The 17,356-nt window shown below is 49.2% G+C and overlaps 1 long non-coding RNA gene across 1 annotated transcript; it reads right to left on the reverse strand.

Annotated features, from left to right (window-relative positions):
- Positions 1-7,172: 7,172 nt before the first annotated feature.
- On the reverse strand, positions 7,173-12,146 carry LOC120101521 (uncharacterized). Its single transcript, XR_005502079.2, has 3 exons — positions 11,330-12,146; positions 8,686-8,766; positions 7,173-8,276 (listed from the first exon to the last, which is right to left on the reverse strand). It is a non-coding gene; the product is annotated as an uncharacterized LOC120101521 (long non-coding RNA).
- Between the last annotated feature and the right edge of the window lie 5,210 nt (positions 12,147-17,356).

Consider the following 17,356-nt stretch of genomic DNA (forward strand, 5'->3'; position numbering starts at 1 on the left):
TTATATTATTTAATATTTTATGGGTGTATTTGGACTCATTCTGACTCATTTTGTACTGGTTCTGCCCTTTTGGTTCCTCTTTTCTCATCTCTTGGGCCTCTCTGAGTTGCTTTGATTGGCTTCTTCCCCTCTCTCTACTGGTGCGGATTACCTACTGCTCTCCATCTGTACCAGCGTGGGCTGAGGCTCAGTGGGTGGAGCACTTCACCAGCAAGTGCAGAGCCCTGGGTTGGTTCCCCAGCACCACGTAACCCAGACTTGGCAGTGCACACCCATAATCCCAACGCTCGGGAGGGATGGCAGGAAGATGAGGACTTCAAGAGCATCCTTAGTTCAACTCCAGCCTGGGCTACCTTGAGATCTATCTCGAAAGAAAGACAGACAGGAAGGAAGGAAGGAAGGAAGGAAGGAAGGAAGGAAGGAAGAGAGGGGACAAGGGAGGGAGGAAGAAAAGAAAAGAAAAAAAGTGAACCTAGGATTGACCTCTGGTTTCCATATTTACAGGCATACATGAGCATCCACAGACATGAACATACACACACACACACACACACACACACACACTCACACACACACACACACATACACAGACACACTCACACACACTTAAACACACAGACATACACACACTCACACACTCAAACACACAGACACACACACTCACACACACAGAGACACACACATGCACACTAACACACAGACATATACACACTCACACACAAACTCACACAGTCACACACAAACACACACAGACATATACACACTCACACACACGCACACTCAAGCACACACACACACACACACACACACACACACACACACGTGTATGTGTGTCTGTCCTTTCCTGAGCCCCTGTTGTCAGCTTTATCTCCTGGCACCTTAGTGTCATAGTATAGGTGACACATTGACCAATCCATGTTCCCAGTCAGAGCTGTCCCTTAGGTATCTGCAGCCTTTCCGGGCTTTCAAGTTCACCTCAGCAGGCTTGCCTTTATGTACAAATCAATCTCTGTCCATGAGGTCATGACTCCCGTTGACTTAGAGCTCCTTTTTGGCATCTGCCTTCAGAAAGGACACGCTAAGCTTCTGCCTGATGCTTTGTGTCACAGCTTCAATCCCTCCATACCATGGTTGCCGTGGGAACCAGGCCTCCAGCGTCCCAGCCCACCCGGACACTCCAGAAGTCTGGTTCCATGTTGTACCCTAGCACCTCCGTACCCACATTTCACTCTAGACATGTGAACCCCATTCCTGCTTGCTTAGCATCTGTCACTTAGGCTGTGTGCTGCCACACTAGGTGGCCCAGGTGTCTTTGTTCCTATCTTTCCCCTGAATGTTCCCCTATGAGGCCTTGCGGGCAGAACTACAGGGAGCCTTGGTCTCAGGGGCCTTCTGTGCCTGGGTGACCTAAGCCTTTGTCTCCTTTTGGTCTGTTGCTTCTGTGCACTTGAGCGCTGGAAGATCACCGAGGTTCTTTGGTGCCTGTGCAGGGTCTGGAAGGCTCCCCCGTGGCCAAGTGTGTAGTAGGTGGGTGTACATTGTGTCTTGATGCTCCCAGAGACCAGAAGAGGGCGCTAGATCTCCTGGAGCTGGAGTGACAGGCGGAGTTATGTACTCACACAAATACATACATTCATACAAATAATTAAAAAAAATTTAAAAAGTTAAAGAGGTTGGCATATGATTGCCAACTGAGCAATAGTAGGTGTGTTTGTATTTTTGTATTTGGGTTTTTGGAAGGGGTGTGTGTGTGTGTGTGTGTGTGTGTGTGTGTGTGTGTGTTTCAGTGCCTTGCTCTGTAGTTTTAGGCTAGCTTCAAACTCTTTTTCCTTGGCCTCTTAAGTGCTCAGACTATATATAGGTGTGCATCAAAACACCCAGCTCTCTAAGTGTTTGTGTGTATATATATAGAAGAGGCTTTCAGAGGTGCCTACTATATGTCCTCTGTCTGTCTGTCTGTCTGTCTGTCTGTCTATGTCTCCCTGGCTGTACTCACTCAACTTATTATGTAGCCCAGGCTGACCTCTGACCCACGGAGGTACCTGCCTCTGCCTCTCAAGTGTTGGGATTATAGATGTGTGTGTGTGACCACATCCAGCCTAGGCCCTAGACTCTAATAAGCCCTTTAAGACAGTGCCACCTAAGACACAAACTTCCATTGTTCATAGCTTAAATAATACGAGAATTGAAGCCAGGCAGTGGTGGTGCACACCTCTAATCCCAGCACTTGGGAGGCAGAGGCAGGTGGATCTCCAAGGTTGAGGCTAGCCTGGTCTACAGATCGAGTTCCAGGACAGCCAGGGCTATACAGAGAACAGAGAAAAACTGTTTCAAAACACAACACACACACAGAGAGGGGGGGGGGAGAAAGGAAGGAAGGACAGAAGGAAGAATGAAAGAGAGAAAGGAAGGAAGGAAGGAAGGAAGGAAGGATAAAATTAGAAAATGAAAGCTGGGTGTACTGGCACATCTTTAATCCTAGCACTCAGGAGGCAGAGGCAGGCAGATCTCTGTGAGTCTGAGGCCAGCCTGGTCTACAGGGCAAGTTTCAGGACAGAACAACATATGTGAGACCCTGTCGAAAAGAAAGGAAAGGAAAGGAAAGGAAAAGGAAGGGAAGGGAAGGGAAGGGAAGGGAAAAGAAGGGAAGGGAAGGGAAGAGAAGGGAAGGGAAGGGAAGGGAAGGAAAGGATAAATGGAGACTCAACCAAACCAGGAAGGTTCAGTCTCCTGAATCCTGTCTCAAACCTTCCACTCCCTAGCCCTGCAGGTAACCGGTGGTAGGTTACCCTTGCCATAGATTACCAAACACACATGTGGTCTTTGCCACAGTCTATACTCTGTGAAGCAGCCTGCTCTCTGTTCTGTCTCAGTAGCTGTGGTGAGAAGCCCTCCCACAAACCAGGTGCTCCCTTTTCTTAGGGGAAAACCAGACCTCAGAGAAAGGTGTTAGGGAGCCTCCCCACCTCTGGGGAGTCACCCACTGGCTCCTGGGAACAGATTTTCAGCTTCCTTGCTCCAGCCCCAGCAGGGGTCCTTAGCTAGCCAGTCCATTCCGGGCTGAAGGCTGACCCCGCAGGGCTGACCCCAACTGTGTTTTCTCAAACTGTCTGAAGAAACAGCTCTGCAGTGTGGCTTCCTATGAGATAACCCGAGTTTCCCCTGGTGCCCCTTCTCACGTGGCCCGGAAGACTACGGGCTCTATCTTACTCTGTACAGGAAGAAAGAGCCTGGGTTGGAATGTGTCTCCTGATAACAGGATTATGAAGGGCTGGGATCCGGGTTGGCTACTCGTCCCAGGCTCTCGGGGATGTGTGGGACTCATTGATAAGGGTTCTCTGCAGGGGCCTTGGAGCTGAAGCCGTGCTACGGACCAGAGCTGAGAAAGGGTCTCAGACCTGGGTCCCATGGGGGCTTAGCATAGGCTATGTCTTGTGGTGTAGGAGGAGGGGGAGGAAGGAAAGGCCCTCAGAGTGTCCCAGAGGCCAGGAGGAACATGCCAGGTGTATGCAGCCTCTAACCCTTGGTCAAATCCTACAGATACCACAGGGAAGGACTGAGTTACGCAACCCATGATTTGCTGGGCCTGGTGGTACCGGCCTGAAATCGCAGCACTTGGACAGCAGAGGCAGCATGAGCTCATGTTTGAGACTATCTTGAGCTACACAGTGAGCCTGGTGTGGTGTTGCACACCGGAGGTAGAAGCAGGCGGATCTCTGTGAGTTCGAGGCCAGCCTGGCCTACAAATAGAGATCAGGGAAGCCAGAGCTAGTCACACTGTTTTATCCCCAGCACTTCATAAAGCAGCTTCTCAGGATCTGGAGGTCAGAGGGTCAGAAGTTCAATCATCCTTGGCCACAGAGTGGATTTGTAGTCAGTCTAGGTTACAGAAATAATAATTATTACTATTTTTACCATTATCAAGATGGTGGTGACGGTGGTGGTGGTGATGGTGGTGGTGATGGTGATGATGGTGATGGTGGTGATGGTGATGATGGTGATGGTGGTGATGGTGATGATGGTGGTGGTGGTGATGGTGGTGGTGATGGTGATGATGGTGATGGTGGTGATGGTGATGATGGTGATGGTGGTGATGGTGATGATGATGGTGATGGTGGTGATGGTGATGATGATGGTGATGGTGGTGATGGTGATGATGATGATGATGATGGTGATGGTGGTGATGATGGTGATGATGGTGATGGTGGTGATGATGGTGATGGTGGTGATGGTGATGATGAATGGATGGATATGTGAGTATCAGCTCCAGAATCAGTTCAGGCTTGAGCTCAAAACCATCTCTCATCCCTTAGGAGCAGATGGCTTTGTCTTGTAGGTGTCCGTGTCTCCATTCTGAGGAGACAGTAGGTATGGGTTTTATGCTCAAGATGGAATCTAGTGGCCCCCAAAACTCTCAGCAGATAGCCTTCACAGCATGATGCTGGAATGTTGATGGCCAGGTGGCCAAGGAGTGAGCCTGTTCTTACAAAGTCATGAGCAAGCCTACGACAGCTATGCCAGAAAGGTGGCAGAGGCCTGGGGAGGCTCCTGGAGTCTGGGACAGGAAAGGTTACAGAGGCCACAGAGCCAGAGCCGAGAGCCTCTGTCTGAGGTATCTGGACCCTCAGTCCTTCCTCTCATCTGCCTCTTCACTGTCATAGCTGGCCCCATGTGGGTGCCTTGCCCCATCAGCCAGTGCCTACCCAGATTAACCAGGTCCCTGGAAGCTAATGCTACATGGGTGCCTTCGATAGCTTAAACACGGGGCTCCTAGTAGAGTCCACTTGACTGTGACTGGGGCCTTGTGTAGGCAGATGATGAGCTGACTAGTAGGAGCCCTGGCTTCCCAGATGGGCACACAGCGGGCCCTCCCCAAAGCCATTTTTAGAATAATCCTTGTAGCTCAGCACCAGAGCATTTAACTCTCTCTGAGGACAGCCCCAAGTTGGGCACTGGCTGCCACTTACCATAGAGGGTTCAGCCTGAGGTGGACAGTGCAGGTGGGAGGGAGGAAACACTGGAGTCAAGAGTGTTCCTGCTACCAAGACATACCCTGCTATGTCTTGTGATTTTGCAACTCAAGAGCCCCCTGACTCAGCAGTGTATTAATAACCCTGGCTGGTTCCCAGGGGACCAGCTCTGCCAGGGGCCAGTCAGAAAGGACTTCCAGACAGGAACTCCTTGTATCCATGGCTAATCCCACACCTCCTGGCTGCTTCCTCATTTCTCCCCTCCCCCAACTCCCTGCTGCCCCAGAGCCCACCTTCTCTACAAGGAATCTTAGGGATAGACCTCCCTCCCCACCCTTAAGCAGTCCCTTATAGCTCTCCAGGCTTAAGAGAGCCACCTGAAAGGGAGCTGGGAGAGAAGACGGGACAGCGGTGGAGGAGAGGACAACATCTGGGCTGTTAAGCCAGAGCCACGTTCAGCCCCAGCCTCTGGTTTCTGTTGTGGCCACCTGCAAGTTCCCACTTAATAACGTTGGACTTTTGTTTCTTGCTGTAAAGTGGGCATCTTACTGGGGCTTCTCATTTCTGGGTTTGCTGTGAGGACAAAATGTAGTAGTTGTCACAAAGAGCAAGTCTTGGGACTGACATCTTGTCATCCCTGTAACCGCATCTCTGGGTCTCCACATACCTTGTAGGCAGCACATTCTAGACTGAGTTTCCGTCTTCCTGCGCCCTCTAGTGTTTACAAGCTGTTGTTGCAGCAGGATCGATCTTCGTGGACTCATGCCTGTTTCTTTTTTCGTTTTTGGTTTCTTTGGGTTTTTCCTTCCCTCTCTTCCTCCTTTCATTCTCTTTCCTTTTTTTCTGCTTGTTTTTTTTGAGACAGGATCTTTTGTAGCCCAGACTGGCCTGCAATTCTCTATTTAGCTGAAAGTAACCCTCCCTCCTCCTCCCCAGTACTAGAATCATAGGATAAGCAAATATGCCCCCTCCTTTCTGGAGCTCAAACTGGTTCTCCCATCCTTGGGGTGAGCCCTGGCTTTTTGGGTGCTGGGGATGGAAGCCTGGGCTCCCTGCATGCTAGGACAGTTCTTTCAACTGAATACAATCTTTAGCCCCCATCAGGTATCCTTTCTGATCCAAGCCTCTGTAGCAAAGCAGACTACAAATGGAGACAGGGGTCCCCTCCCCCTTCCCTTTGGATGCTCAAAAAGACCGGACAGAATGATTTGGGTACTTGTGAGCTAAGCCCTGGGATCTGGACTCAATGTGGGACAAACCACAAGGTCTCTGAACTCCTGAGTCTTTATCTGCAAAGAGGCCCTGAGACCTTGTGGGGAGGTGTTGGAGAGAGGGACTGGAGGACCCAGGAGGAGGCAGCCAGAGAGACCACAGCTGATAAACAAGAGTAGAGGAGGGCTCTTGAAAGATCTAAGAGGGTATAAAGCCCATGAAGGTCAAAGTTATCCAGGCTGGTGGGGAGCCAGGCACAGAAGGCTAAGTGTCACTATGACTGCAGTAGGGTGCAGAGCAATGATCCCAGGTTGCGGGGCCATATGGACCAGTGTCCCATCCAAGCCCAGCCCATCAGCCAGTATCCTTGTGGCCTGATGCTAACCTCAGTTTTTCCCATCTGCAGCATTAGCCAGGGCTAGCCCTCAGTCTGTTTACGAGGCACAGACCTCCAGCTAGCCCTGGCATAGGGTTCCTGAAGAGCTCTCATACCCTCCAGCCCGGCCATGAGCATCCATCCTGACCTCAGCCAGGGTATGCAGTAGAGACATGATGGATGGAGTTTTGCCCCGAGGATGTGATGTGAAAACTTAGCCTGTCTGTCTCTCTTAGCTTACAGAGGGTTAACAGTTGAGTTGTGCTCCCCATAAAGTATTGATGTGTTGGGACCTAACCATAGGCCCTCAGATATGACATTATGAAGCTACAGTAAGGTCACCTGGGTGGCCCTAGCTTACTAAGATCCCTTTATTAAAAAAAAAAAAACAAAACAAAACAAAAACCCCAGCTCCGAAAAAAGAAAAAGAAAAAAAAATAGGGGTTGGGGATTTAGCTCAGTGGTAGAGCGCTTACCTAGCAAGCACAAGGCCCTGGTTTCCAAAAATAAATAAATAAATAAATAAATAAATAAATAAATAAATAAATAAATAAATAAATAAATAAAATAAAAAATAAATAAATAAACCCAGAAAACAAACAAGCAAACCACAGCTTACACCAGGCCCAGGGTTTGAGCCCCAGACCTAGCAAACAGAACGGGTGAAATTAGGAACTGGGAGCGCTACTCGCAAGTGTGAGGAACTGAGGTCAGCCCCTTTGGCACCCGTGTAAAAGCCAGGAGCAGTAGTGTGCATCTGCAATCCCGCCCTGGGGGACAGAGACAGGAGGCATGCTGGCCACAGTCAGGCTGACATGCTGAAGTCCAGGTTCACTGAGAAACCTCGCCTCAAAAAAAAAAAAAAAAAAAATAGAGTCAACTGAAAACACACACGCGGTGGGGCGGGCAGGGAGGGTTCCGAGCAGAGAGAAGAGCACATGAAGGCACAGGAAGAGGGGTCTGTGCAGACAGAAGGTGGCAGCCATGCATTCACAAGGAAAGGAATAAGAGTCAGAGGTTACCGAGAGGCGTGGCCAGATGGGAGGGCGGGGCAGGACAAGAGGGAGGGCACGGACGGGAGAGAGGAGCCAGAGGGGAGGAGGGGCCAGAGGGGAGGGAGGGGCCAGACCTAGATAGCCCTTCCCTGTGTCTTCACACCTTAGCTTTAGACCTCTGATCCTCAAAACTGTGAGGCGATACATTTCTAGCCGTTAAGCTACCCAGCCTGTAGTACTTTGTTACAGTGTCTCTAGTAAACTAAAGTACCAGTACCCAAACCCTAGCCCTAATCCTCGCAATGTAATAAACACTGGAAACATTACAAATAAAACAAGACAAAGAGCCTCCTGAGTTAGTACCAGTATCTTATTGAATTTAAACTTCTAGGCCATGTCTAGATCATACTCAGCTCAATCAATATTCTCTGAATTCCTCTCTGTACCCAGTCTCAGTATTCCGGTGAAGTACCCTCCTTCCAGATCTTCAGAGCCAGTGCTGGCTACAGATGACTGACTGCAACTGGAACAAATACAGACCTTGTGGCACCCCCTGCTGGCCATCTTCAGGTATAGCACAGCAATTGTCTCCCCAGAACCGAAAAAAGGTGATTGTCTGCTGGAAATTTATTGAAGGCAGGTGAGGGCGCTGCAGGACACACTAGTAACGGTCTAGATGTCTAGACTTGATGTCTGGAGAAGTAGCAGGACGTTGCATAGAACCTGGATGGCAAGGAAGTCCCTGATCAGAAATGAGGTGCAGGGCAGGGTAAGATGTAAACGCTCTGTATGGAAGGCCGTTGGAATCCCATCATGGGTGGGACAAGTATTAAAGGCAGGGGACCCTGGGTAAGTGCCAGTCTGCATCCAGCCAGGAACACTGACCCAGGAAGGTGTTGAGGTCCTGGGGTGTGTGTGTGTGTGTGTGTGTGTGTGTGTGTGTGTGTGTGTGTGTGTGATTTCTTCCAGAGCTTTACATGGCAGCATTTCCAAGGAGGTCGGAGTCAGGAAAGGCATGGGGTAAGGGAAGGGTTCCTGGACATCTAGCCTGGGCTGAGATCTTCCCTAGGATGAGGAGAGAAGAACAGGCTAGGGGAGTGGGTAGGGGAACATCCCATGCATGGATACAAACCACAGATCTCGCCTCAAAGGGAGTAAGAAGAGACAGTTTTACTCTTGGGTTGAGGAGATGACTTGATGAAGAAAGGATTTGCTGAAAAGGCAAAAGACCAGAGTTAAGATTCCCTAGAACCTGGGAGCTGGAGAGATGGCTCAGCAGTTAAGAGAACTGATTAAGGGGTTGGGGATTTAGCTCAGTGGTAGAGCGCTTGCCTAGGAAGCGCAAGGCCCTGGGTTCGGTCCCCAGCTCCGAAAAAAAGAACCAAAAAAAAAAAAAAAAAAAAAGAGAGAGAGAGAGAGAGAACTGACTGCTCTTCCAGAGGTCCTGAGTTCAATTTCCAGCAACCACCTCAGAAGCATCTGTAATGGGATCTGATGCCCTCTTCTGGTGTGTCTGAAGACAGCTCCAGTGTACAGTATACAAATAAATAAATTATTTAAAAAAAAATCTTCAGAACTCAGGTAAAAGGCCAGGGGGGATCCCAGGGACAAACCAGCTGGCTAGACTAGTCAGAACAGGAGCACTGCCGATTCAGTGAGACAGTGAGAGACCCCACCTCAGTGCATAAAATGGAAGTTGATGGAGGAAAATCTCAACGTCGACTTCAGGCCTCCACAACACACACACACACACACACACATACACACACACACACACACACACACACACACGTCTACATACATGCAAACACTCAGAGGCTAGAGCCGTAAGCACAAACAAGCTCCTTCTATATGTTGCTTTGGTCATGGTGTTTTTTGTTTTTTTTTTCTCCAGAGCTGGGGACCAAACCCAGGGCCTTGCACTTGCTAGGCAAGCGCTCTACCACTGAGCTAAATCCCCAACCCCTGGTCATGGTGTTTTATCACAGCAACAAAAAAGTACCTTAGCTGGGTAGTGGTGGTACACGTCTTTAATCCCAGTGCTTGGGAGGCAGAGGAAGACAGAACTCTGTGAGTTCAGGGCCAGCCTGGTGTACAGAGTAAGTCAGGACAGCCAGGACTACACAGAGAAACTAACTCTCTCTCTCTCTCTCTCTCTCTCTCTCTCTCTTTCTGTCTCCATATATATATATTCATTCCCCCCTCGGTAGTTTGGTTTTGTTAGAGAAATTTCCTTTTGTAGCCCAGGCTGGCCTCAAACTCTCAATCCTCCTGTCTCTGTCCCACTGCATCTGACTCTAGTTTGTTGCAAATATTTATCTAGTTGAAATGGGATTTTGTTTGGAGACACGGCCTCATGTAGACCAAGGTGGAGCTGAGGCTGGCAAGAAGATTGCTATGGGTTCAATACTAGCCTGGGCTACAGAGTAGGACTCTGTCTCAAAATCAAAACAAATGTCTTACTTTTGGTGACAGCACATGCCAGTGTCATCTGCAGCATCTGTGTAGAGCCCTCTCTGCTGACTTGTGGCAGCCTGGCTTTGCCAGCCTTCAACACTCACTGATACGGAATTTCAGATCCTCCACAGACTGTTTTATTTCTGCTACGGTTTTGTTGCTGCTTTCTGTTGTTTTGTTTTTTTACAGGTTGGCCCGAGGTGTCCCACACCTTTAATCCCAGGAGGCAGAGGCAGGTGGATCTCTGAGTTTAAGGGTAGCTGGTCTGCAAAGCAAGTTCCAGGAGCACCAGGGCTACACAGGGAAATCCTGTCTTGGGGGGAAAAAATGGCTCAGTGGTTAAGAGCACTGGCTGTTCTTCCAAGGATCTGGGTTCAACTCCCAGCACCTACATGAAGCTCACAACTGTCTGTAACTCCAGTTTCAGAGGATCTGACACCCTCACACCAATGCACATAAAATTAGTTTTTGGAAGAAGTGATATCTTCACATTTTTTCTCAGGCCATTTGTGACCCCGCCCTCTATCCCTCCCCGAGCCCCTAACTTCTGACACCAGGCTTCTTGCATTCAGCCTGCTCCTGAAGAGATTCAAATGTTAAGTATCTTCAGTCCCTTAGCTCATGGTCCCTTCCCCATATTCCAAGGGCACAACCATCACCTCTGCCACTGTGGTCAGATCCAAGGATTCCACTGGGATCATCCAGAATCACCCCTTATCTCGGGATCCTCGAAATGATGATGACGATATCATTATTATTATATTTTATGTGCATGAGTATTTTGCCTGTATGTATACATGTGCCTTGTATTCATGACTGGTGCTTTTGAAGGTCAGAAGAGGGCAGCACCTGGAAGGCGGAGGCAGCCGGACCTCTGTGAATTCAAGGGCAGCCTAGTCTACAGCACAAGTTCCAGGACAACCAGGGCTATACAAAGAAATCTTGTTTTGGAGGAAAAAAAAAAAAACCACACGAAATCAACAGCAAAATGTATTTGGGAACGGATTTGCTTCGGACCAACTTTGCAAAGACTTCGACTGGTCACACTTTCCTTCAAGTTCCTCTCTTGCCACCAGAGACCGGTTAACAAGGCCTAGAAGGCTGTTAGCAATTGGCCTTTGACTAGTGGGTCTAAGGAAAGAGTTCGGTGGGAAAACGGCTTGCCGTGAAAGCATGAGGACGTGATTTCAATCACCAGCACCATGCATCGTGGCAAACTCCAGAGCTGGGAAGGCGGAGACAGGAGGATGACTGGAGCTCGCTGCCGGGACTGAGAGCGGCTTGAGTGAGAAACCCTGTCTCTGAAACACAAGACAAACCTCTCAATGTCCTGTATCTGCAGGAGACTGGCTGCTCCCATCTGCTTACTAAGTCACCAAGCCTGGGGTCCAAACACAAGCAAACCCACGGCGACCGGATCTCAGGAGACCAGGACCGTACAGCAGCCGATAGGCACGGGGAACGTTCAGTCAGCCCCACAGCTAGACGGACGTCGCAGTACGGATGACCTCACAGCACGTTGCTGCATTTCAGCCAATCGGAGCAGGCTTCTGGGAGAGAGGCGGAAACTTCACCCAATCGCTTACCCCGATCATAGCTTGTCCAATCACAATGTGAGGCAGCAAATCTCTGCCCCACCCTCACCCCTCAAGAAACCAAGAGGGGAAAGGAAAGGGACGCTACTACAAGGCCCCACCCTCTGCCCCGTGACTGCGCGGACGTGGGCATGCGCGAAAAGGCTGGGGCGTTGCGGGCTGTTCTTTTCCTGGTTTTGGTGACCCATGCGTAGTACACTGGGTGAATCTTTTTTTGTTTGCTTGTTTGATTTTCTGAGACAGGGTCTCATAAAGCCTAGCTTGAACTTTTTGTGTTTCCGAGGATCTTGAACTGATCTTTCTGTCTTTCTGTCTCCTCCCCTTTAGTTCTGGGATTTCGGCGAGCATCACCACACCCTCATGAATGTGACTCTTTAAAAATTCGTGCACTCTATGAGCATTCGTTTAAATAGGACAGAAATGCTTAGGGCATTGAGCCACTTAGCGAGCACTGCAACTGATGCCTGCTTGGTTCTTTGAGGAAGTCAGAACAAAATTAAATTGTACTAATATGGATTTACACAGATTGACCCTCAGCTGAGGTGAGGGTCCTTGGTCAGTCTGTATAATGCATATTACTGAAGTGGGTTTTTTTTTTTAAGATCAGATAGTCAGAAATAGAAAGATCATGTTTCCCTCTTTTATCCCAGAGGATCCCTTTGTACCTCCCCAGGGTAGTAGCACTCACTTTGCAGACTTTCCTTTTATTGTCTGTCGAGAGGCAGGCGCCTGGCAAATGTGTGTATAAGCCCTGGAGACAGATTGCCTGGGTTGAGGCCAGGCCCTGAACATACATTCTTAGCTATTTCAAGCAAGGCTTGTAACCCTTTCCTGCGATATTTTCTTTAGAATGAAGGTATTAACAGAAGCTAACTCTAGGTTTTTGTGACGGTCAAGTGAGTTTGTATCAACATGTTCAAAAGGATGCCTAAACCCTAATAAACAATGGACATGGCGTCACAACACCACCTCCTCTTTCTCCAGTGCACACTACCAGACTGCTGTTTCCCATCTCCTAAGCAGTTAAGTGGGGACCAAGGGAGGGAGGTCAGAAAATCCTACAGTGGTGATTTGGAGATGGGCACCCACTGGGAACTGTTGCAAAAGCTGAGTCTGAAGGAGGGGTGAGTAAGACGCATCCATGCAAAGGGAATGGGAAGGATTCACACCAGCAGAGGTCCAGAGGTGAAGGAAAGCCTTGTGGGTAAAAAGGAAACAGGCAAGAGATGAGGCTGAAGAAGTCAACAAGGCCAGAAACATTCCAGACGTCTGGCCTGAGACTTAGCCAAACTGGCATTTCACTGGTTAATTCTCCTTTGAAAATACTGGAGCCTGTAACATCCTCTGAGAGCTGAGGCTAGGGCTGGCCGAGCATCTGGGAAAAGCCATTGCTCACAGCTCTGAATTGAACTCCTCGGGCCCCCGACCTATGGGGACATGGCCCCGAGAACCCTGTTCTCTCATTATCCTTGATGCACACCTGGGCCACCCTGTTTTGTCATCCCCCCTGTGGTGATTGTGCTTGGTGTCCACTGGGGTGTGGAAGACCTGTCTCACAGCAGCATTCATCCTTTGTGACTGTGGACCAGTGACAAAGTACACACACCATCCTGCCTTTGGCTGCTATATCCAGGCGGCTGGACTATCTCAAGCCCAGCTTGCACTTGGGAAGTTATGACAGAGTCATAAGATCAGCTTAGTGACCTGGATGTCTTTACAAACTTTCCTTAAATATTCCTTTGTAAAACTTTGTAACTGGGCTAGAAGGCACAAAGATACTCTAAAGGGACCTTGTACCTTTCCTGTGACAATCAGACTGTTGACACAACAGTCACCAAGAGATTGCAGTTTCCCAGGGAATCCAGTGCAGAGAGCAGGACAGGCTGACCCCTGGTGCTGGCTGACCAGCGTGCAGGGTGGGGAGGTGGGGGAGCCTGTCTCTCAGGAAGAGGTTTCATACAACTTGGCAGAGCACCTTGCAGGAAGGACTGGGGCAACAGTGGGTCAGTGATGAGTAGGGCCACGGGTTGACTTAGGGCCCTGTATTTAAACCTCATGTCAAGATCCTGAGCTAGAGAGAGCAAGTCACTGAACCTACATGTTGCTCTTCCCAATATGGCCATGTTGAGTAAACCTTTCTCCCTTCCCACTTCTGCATGTCTGTGTGTGTGTTTAATTGGCCTGTTGATGAGTGGCTGAGCCTATCTTGCAAGGACTCCCAGGGCCCAGGCCCTTGTCCTGAGAACTCTGGTAATAGGTGTGCTGAAGACTGAATCCAAGGCCTCACATATGCTAGGCAAGCACGCTACCCCTGAGCTACACCTCCAGCCTGCATTTAATCTTCCTCCTCGTGTATGCCTCAATCTGTGCCAGAAAATGCATTCAGTCTGGCCCCGTGGCTAAGAGCAGAAGCTTTGACATCAGACACCACAGGGCAGGATCTTACTGTGTCACTGACCCAGGGCATGCCGGGCAGGAAGCCAGTCATCGAAAAGACTGGGTTTGCAGAAGCCAGTGAGGCTTTATGCAGGAGGCAGCCAATCGTGGAGAGGGGAAGCATTACTCAAATCTGCCTCCCCCGAGGACAGGATGAAGGGTATTTATGGGATAAAGAGGCGCAGCGGTTTGAGTGTCTGTCATCTGGAGGTGAGGTGCCGCAGTGGTCTTTGCGTGCATAATCAGCCTCTGAGACTCCTCATTGGATACAAGTGCAGAAAATGGAGGCCTAAGTGTAATCTTAGGGCAGAGCTTTCAACCCCCTGGATCAAAGAAGTCACCAGCAGACACTTGCCCAGGCCCCAGAAAAGCACCTGTAGTTTCCACAGAAATAGCCTTCAAGTCCTTGAGAAGTAACCTAGACAACCATTATCACCCTGACCCGCTCGGCCGAGGCATCGCTGCAGAGAGGCTCCTGGGAGGACAGTGCTGAGTCTGCTCAGTCGTGTGTCCTCCACAGTGATTTGAGATGTCTAGAGACAGTCTGGTTTGTTGTCCATTCTGTAGTCAGGGTGGCAGGTATATGCCACCCCTTTTGATTTTAAAATTAGTGACCTTAAAACACCACTAAAATGGGCGTTGTGGCCTGACCTGTAATTCCAGCACTGGGACATGGAAGGGAAATCAGGGGTTCGAGGTCATATTTGACTACATAGCAAGTTTAAGGGGCTACAGGAGACTTGGTCACAAAATAAAATAAGAACGAGTACAGTCTTGAGTGCTTCTCTGGGTTTGGCCTCCATTTTAGACATGGCTGCTACCCGAGGCTTTGTGCTCTGGTGGCCACGGCTCATTGCTCAGGGAGATGGTGTACGGAAAGGGCTGAGCAGAACTGGGCTTGTAGTAAGCTTGGGAAGAGGACGCCATCATTCAACAGCCACAAAATAGAGGCTTGTGTGTGGCGCGCAAGTACAGCGTTTGCCTTCTGAGGCCCAATGTCCAGGGTTCCATTCACTCCCCAGTACTGTGTACAGAAAAAAAAATCATGAAACATGTGTTGAGCAACTTCTGAGTGATACCTCAGTAAACAATTCTGTGACCCAGCTGCTACTTCCTGGAAACAATTCTGTGACCCAGCTGCTACTTCCCGGAAACAATTCTGTGACCCAGCTGCTACTTCCCGGAAACAATTCTGTGACCCAGCTGCTACTTCCCGGAAACAATTCTGTGACCCAGCTGCTACTTCCCGGAAACAATTCTGTGACCCAGCTGCTACTTCCCGGAAACAATTCTGTGACCCAGCTGCTACTTCCCGGAAACAATTCTGTGACCCAGCTGCTACTTCCCGGAAACAATTCTGTGACCCAGCTGCTACTTCCTGGAAACAATTCTGTGACCCAGCTGCTACTTCCTGGAAACAATTCTGTGACCCAGCTGCTACTTCCTGGAAACAATTCTGTGACCCAGCTGCTACTTCCTGGAAACAATTCTGTGACCCAGCTTCTACTTCCCGGAAACAATTCTGTGACCCAGCTGCTACTTCCTGGATGTTTCTATTTTAAAGCAATTAACTTCTTCCTTCCTTCCTTCCTTCCTTCCTTCCTTCCTTTCCTTCCTTCCTTCTTTCCTTCTTTCTTCTTTCTTTCCTTTCTTCCTGCATGTGTATGTGTGTGTGTGCATGTACCAGTGTTTGCAAGTTTGCGTGTGCACACGTGTGTACACATGTCTGTGAAAGCCAGAGATTGACATCAGGCGTCTTGCTCCATCAGTCTGTTTCCTTGTTAAACATGGTTTCCTTATGCAGCCCTACATGACCGGAACTCCTGGGTTGAAAGATGTGTGTCACCACGCCCTGCCCCACATTATTCTGAGGTGGGGTACCTCACTGAACAACTGAGGTTGCGAGCCCAGCGAGTCTGGCCAGGTGGCTTGCTGGTGAGAGCTGGCCAGACTCTGATGACCTTGTGTCTTCACCTCCTGAGTGCTGGGGCTTCAGGAGGGCCGCCATGCCCCTTCAACAGCTGAGTGGATGCTGGAGATCCAAACTTGGGCCTCGTGCTCGCTCGTGTGCTAACCACTTTTCCCACTGAGCTATCCCCACATCCTAGATTCCATTTTAAAGCAAGCGATGATTTGTCTCCGTGTTGCCAGTGGAATGGTGGGAAGAGCAGCTGGTGCCTTCCCACAAGTCAAGGCAGTGATGGGAAACCATGCAAGTCACCGTGGTCATCTACATCCCTAGGTTTCCACAGCCAGCCGAGAAGCCGGTTTTCTTAGGAACGGGCTTGATGAAATGGTGTAAATAATTAATTAAACCTCAGCCCGGGGGACAGATTTCTTAAGGAGTCTGTGAGACACACCAGCCAGTATGAGAAAGGCACTTCCGTGGCACAAAGGAATGGAATGACCATGCTTGCAGGTCCCTATCAGCAGTCAACTGACCAGGACTAGAAAAATACAGGGGCAGGCTGGAGAGATGGCTCAGTGGTTAAGAGCATGGACTGCTCTTCCAGAGGTCCTGAGTTCAAATCCCAGCAACCACATGGTGCCTCACAACCATCTGTAGTAAGATCCAATGCCCTCTTCTGGTGTGTCTGAAGACAGCTAGAGTGTACATTATATATAATAAATAAATAAAATCTTAAAAAAAAATAGAGAAACACAGGGGCAAAGCTTATGTCTGCCAGGAACACAGGCTGCCTTCCTTCCTAGGCAGTGTGGTGTGACAACTATTGACATAGCATTGACCTTACCAGGCCCTGCAGACACTGCAAAACCCAGCCTCCTTTTTTATTTATCTTTGAAATGTCTTTCTACATAGCTCTGACTTTCCTAGAACTTGCTTATGTAGACCAGGCTGGATTTGAACTCCCAGAGAGCCACTTGCCTCTGTCTTGCACAACTATGCCCAGCAGACTTGCGTGTTTTTTTTTTTTAACTTGCCATCTACAAATTTCTGCTCTTATAGAAATATGACGGTCTAGTTATGCAAACAAATATCCCTACCCTTTTTTTTTCTCAGTACATATATTTGGACTGTATTGTTAGCATTTTTGTTTGAAGCAGAGCTATCTGAGAGATGGATGGGGTGGGACACACCTACAGTCCCAGCATCTGAGAGGTGGAAGCAGGAGATCGCAGTCATCCTTGGCTCCATGGTACATTTGTGAACAACCCGAGACCCTGCCTCAAAATGACATGTATCTGAATAAGGAGGTTCATTTCAAAGGAAGCAGTGGTTGGCGTTGATAAGGACAACATGTGACAAGCACAAGCTAGAGCTACGGAGAATGGGAGTCGTTCATAGTAAACTCA

This window comes from Rattus norvegicus, chromosome 3 (genome assembly GCF_036323735.1).
Source record: "Rattus norvegicus strain BN/NHsdMcwi chromosome 3, GRCr8, whole genome shotgun sequence".
In the NCBI taxonomy this organism is placed as follows: domain Eukaryota; kingdom Metazoa; phylum Chordata; class Mammalia; order Rodentia; family Muridae; genus Rattus; species Rattus norvegicus.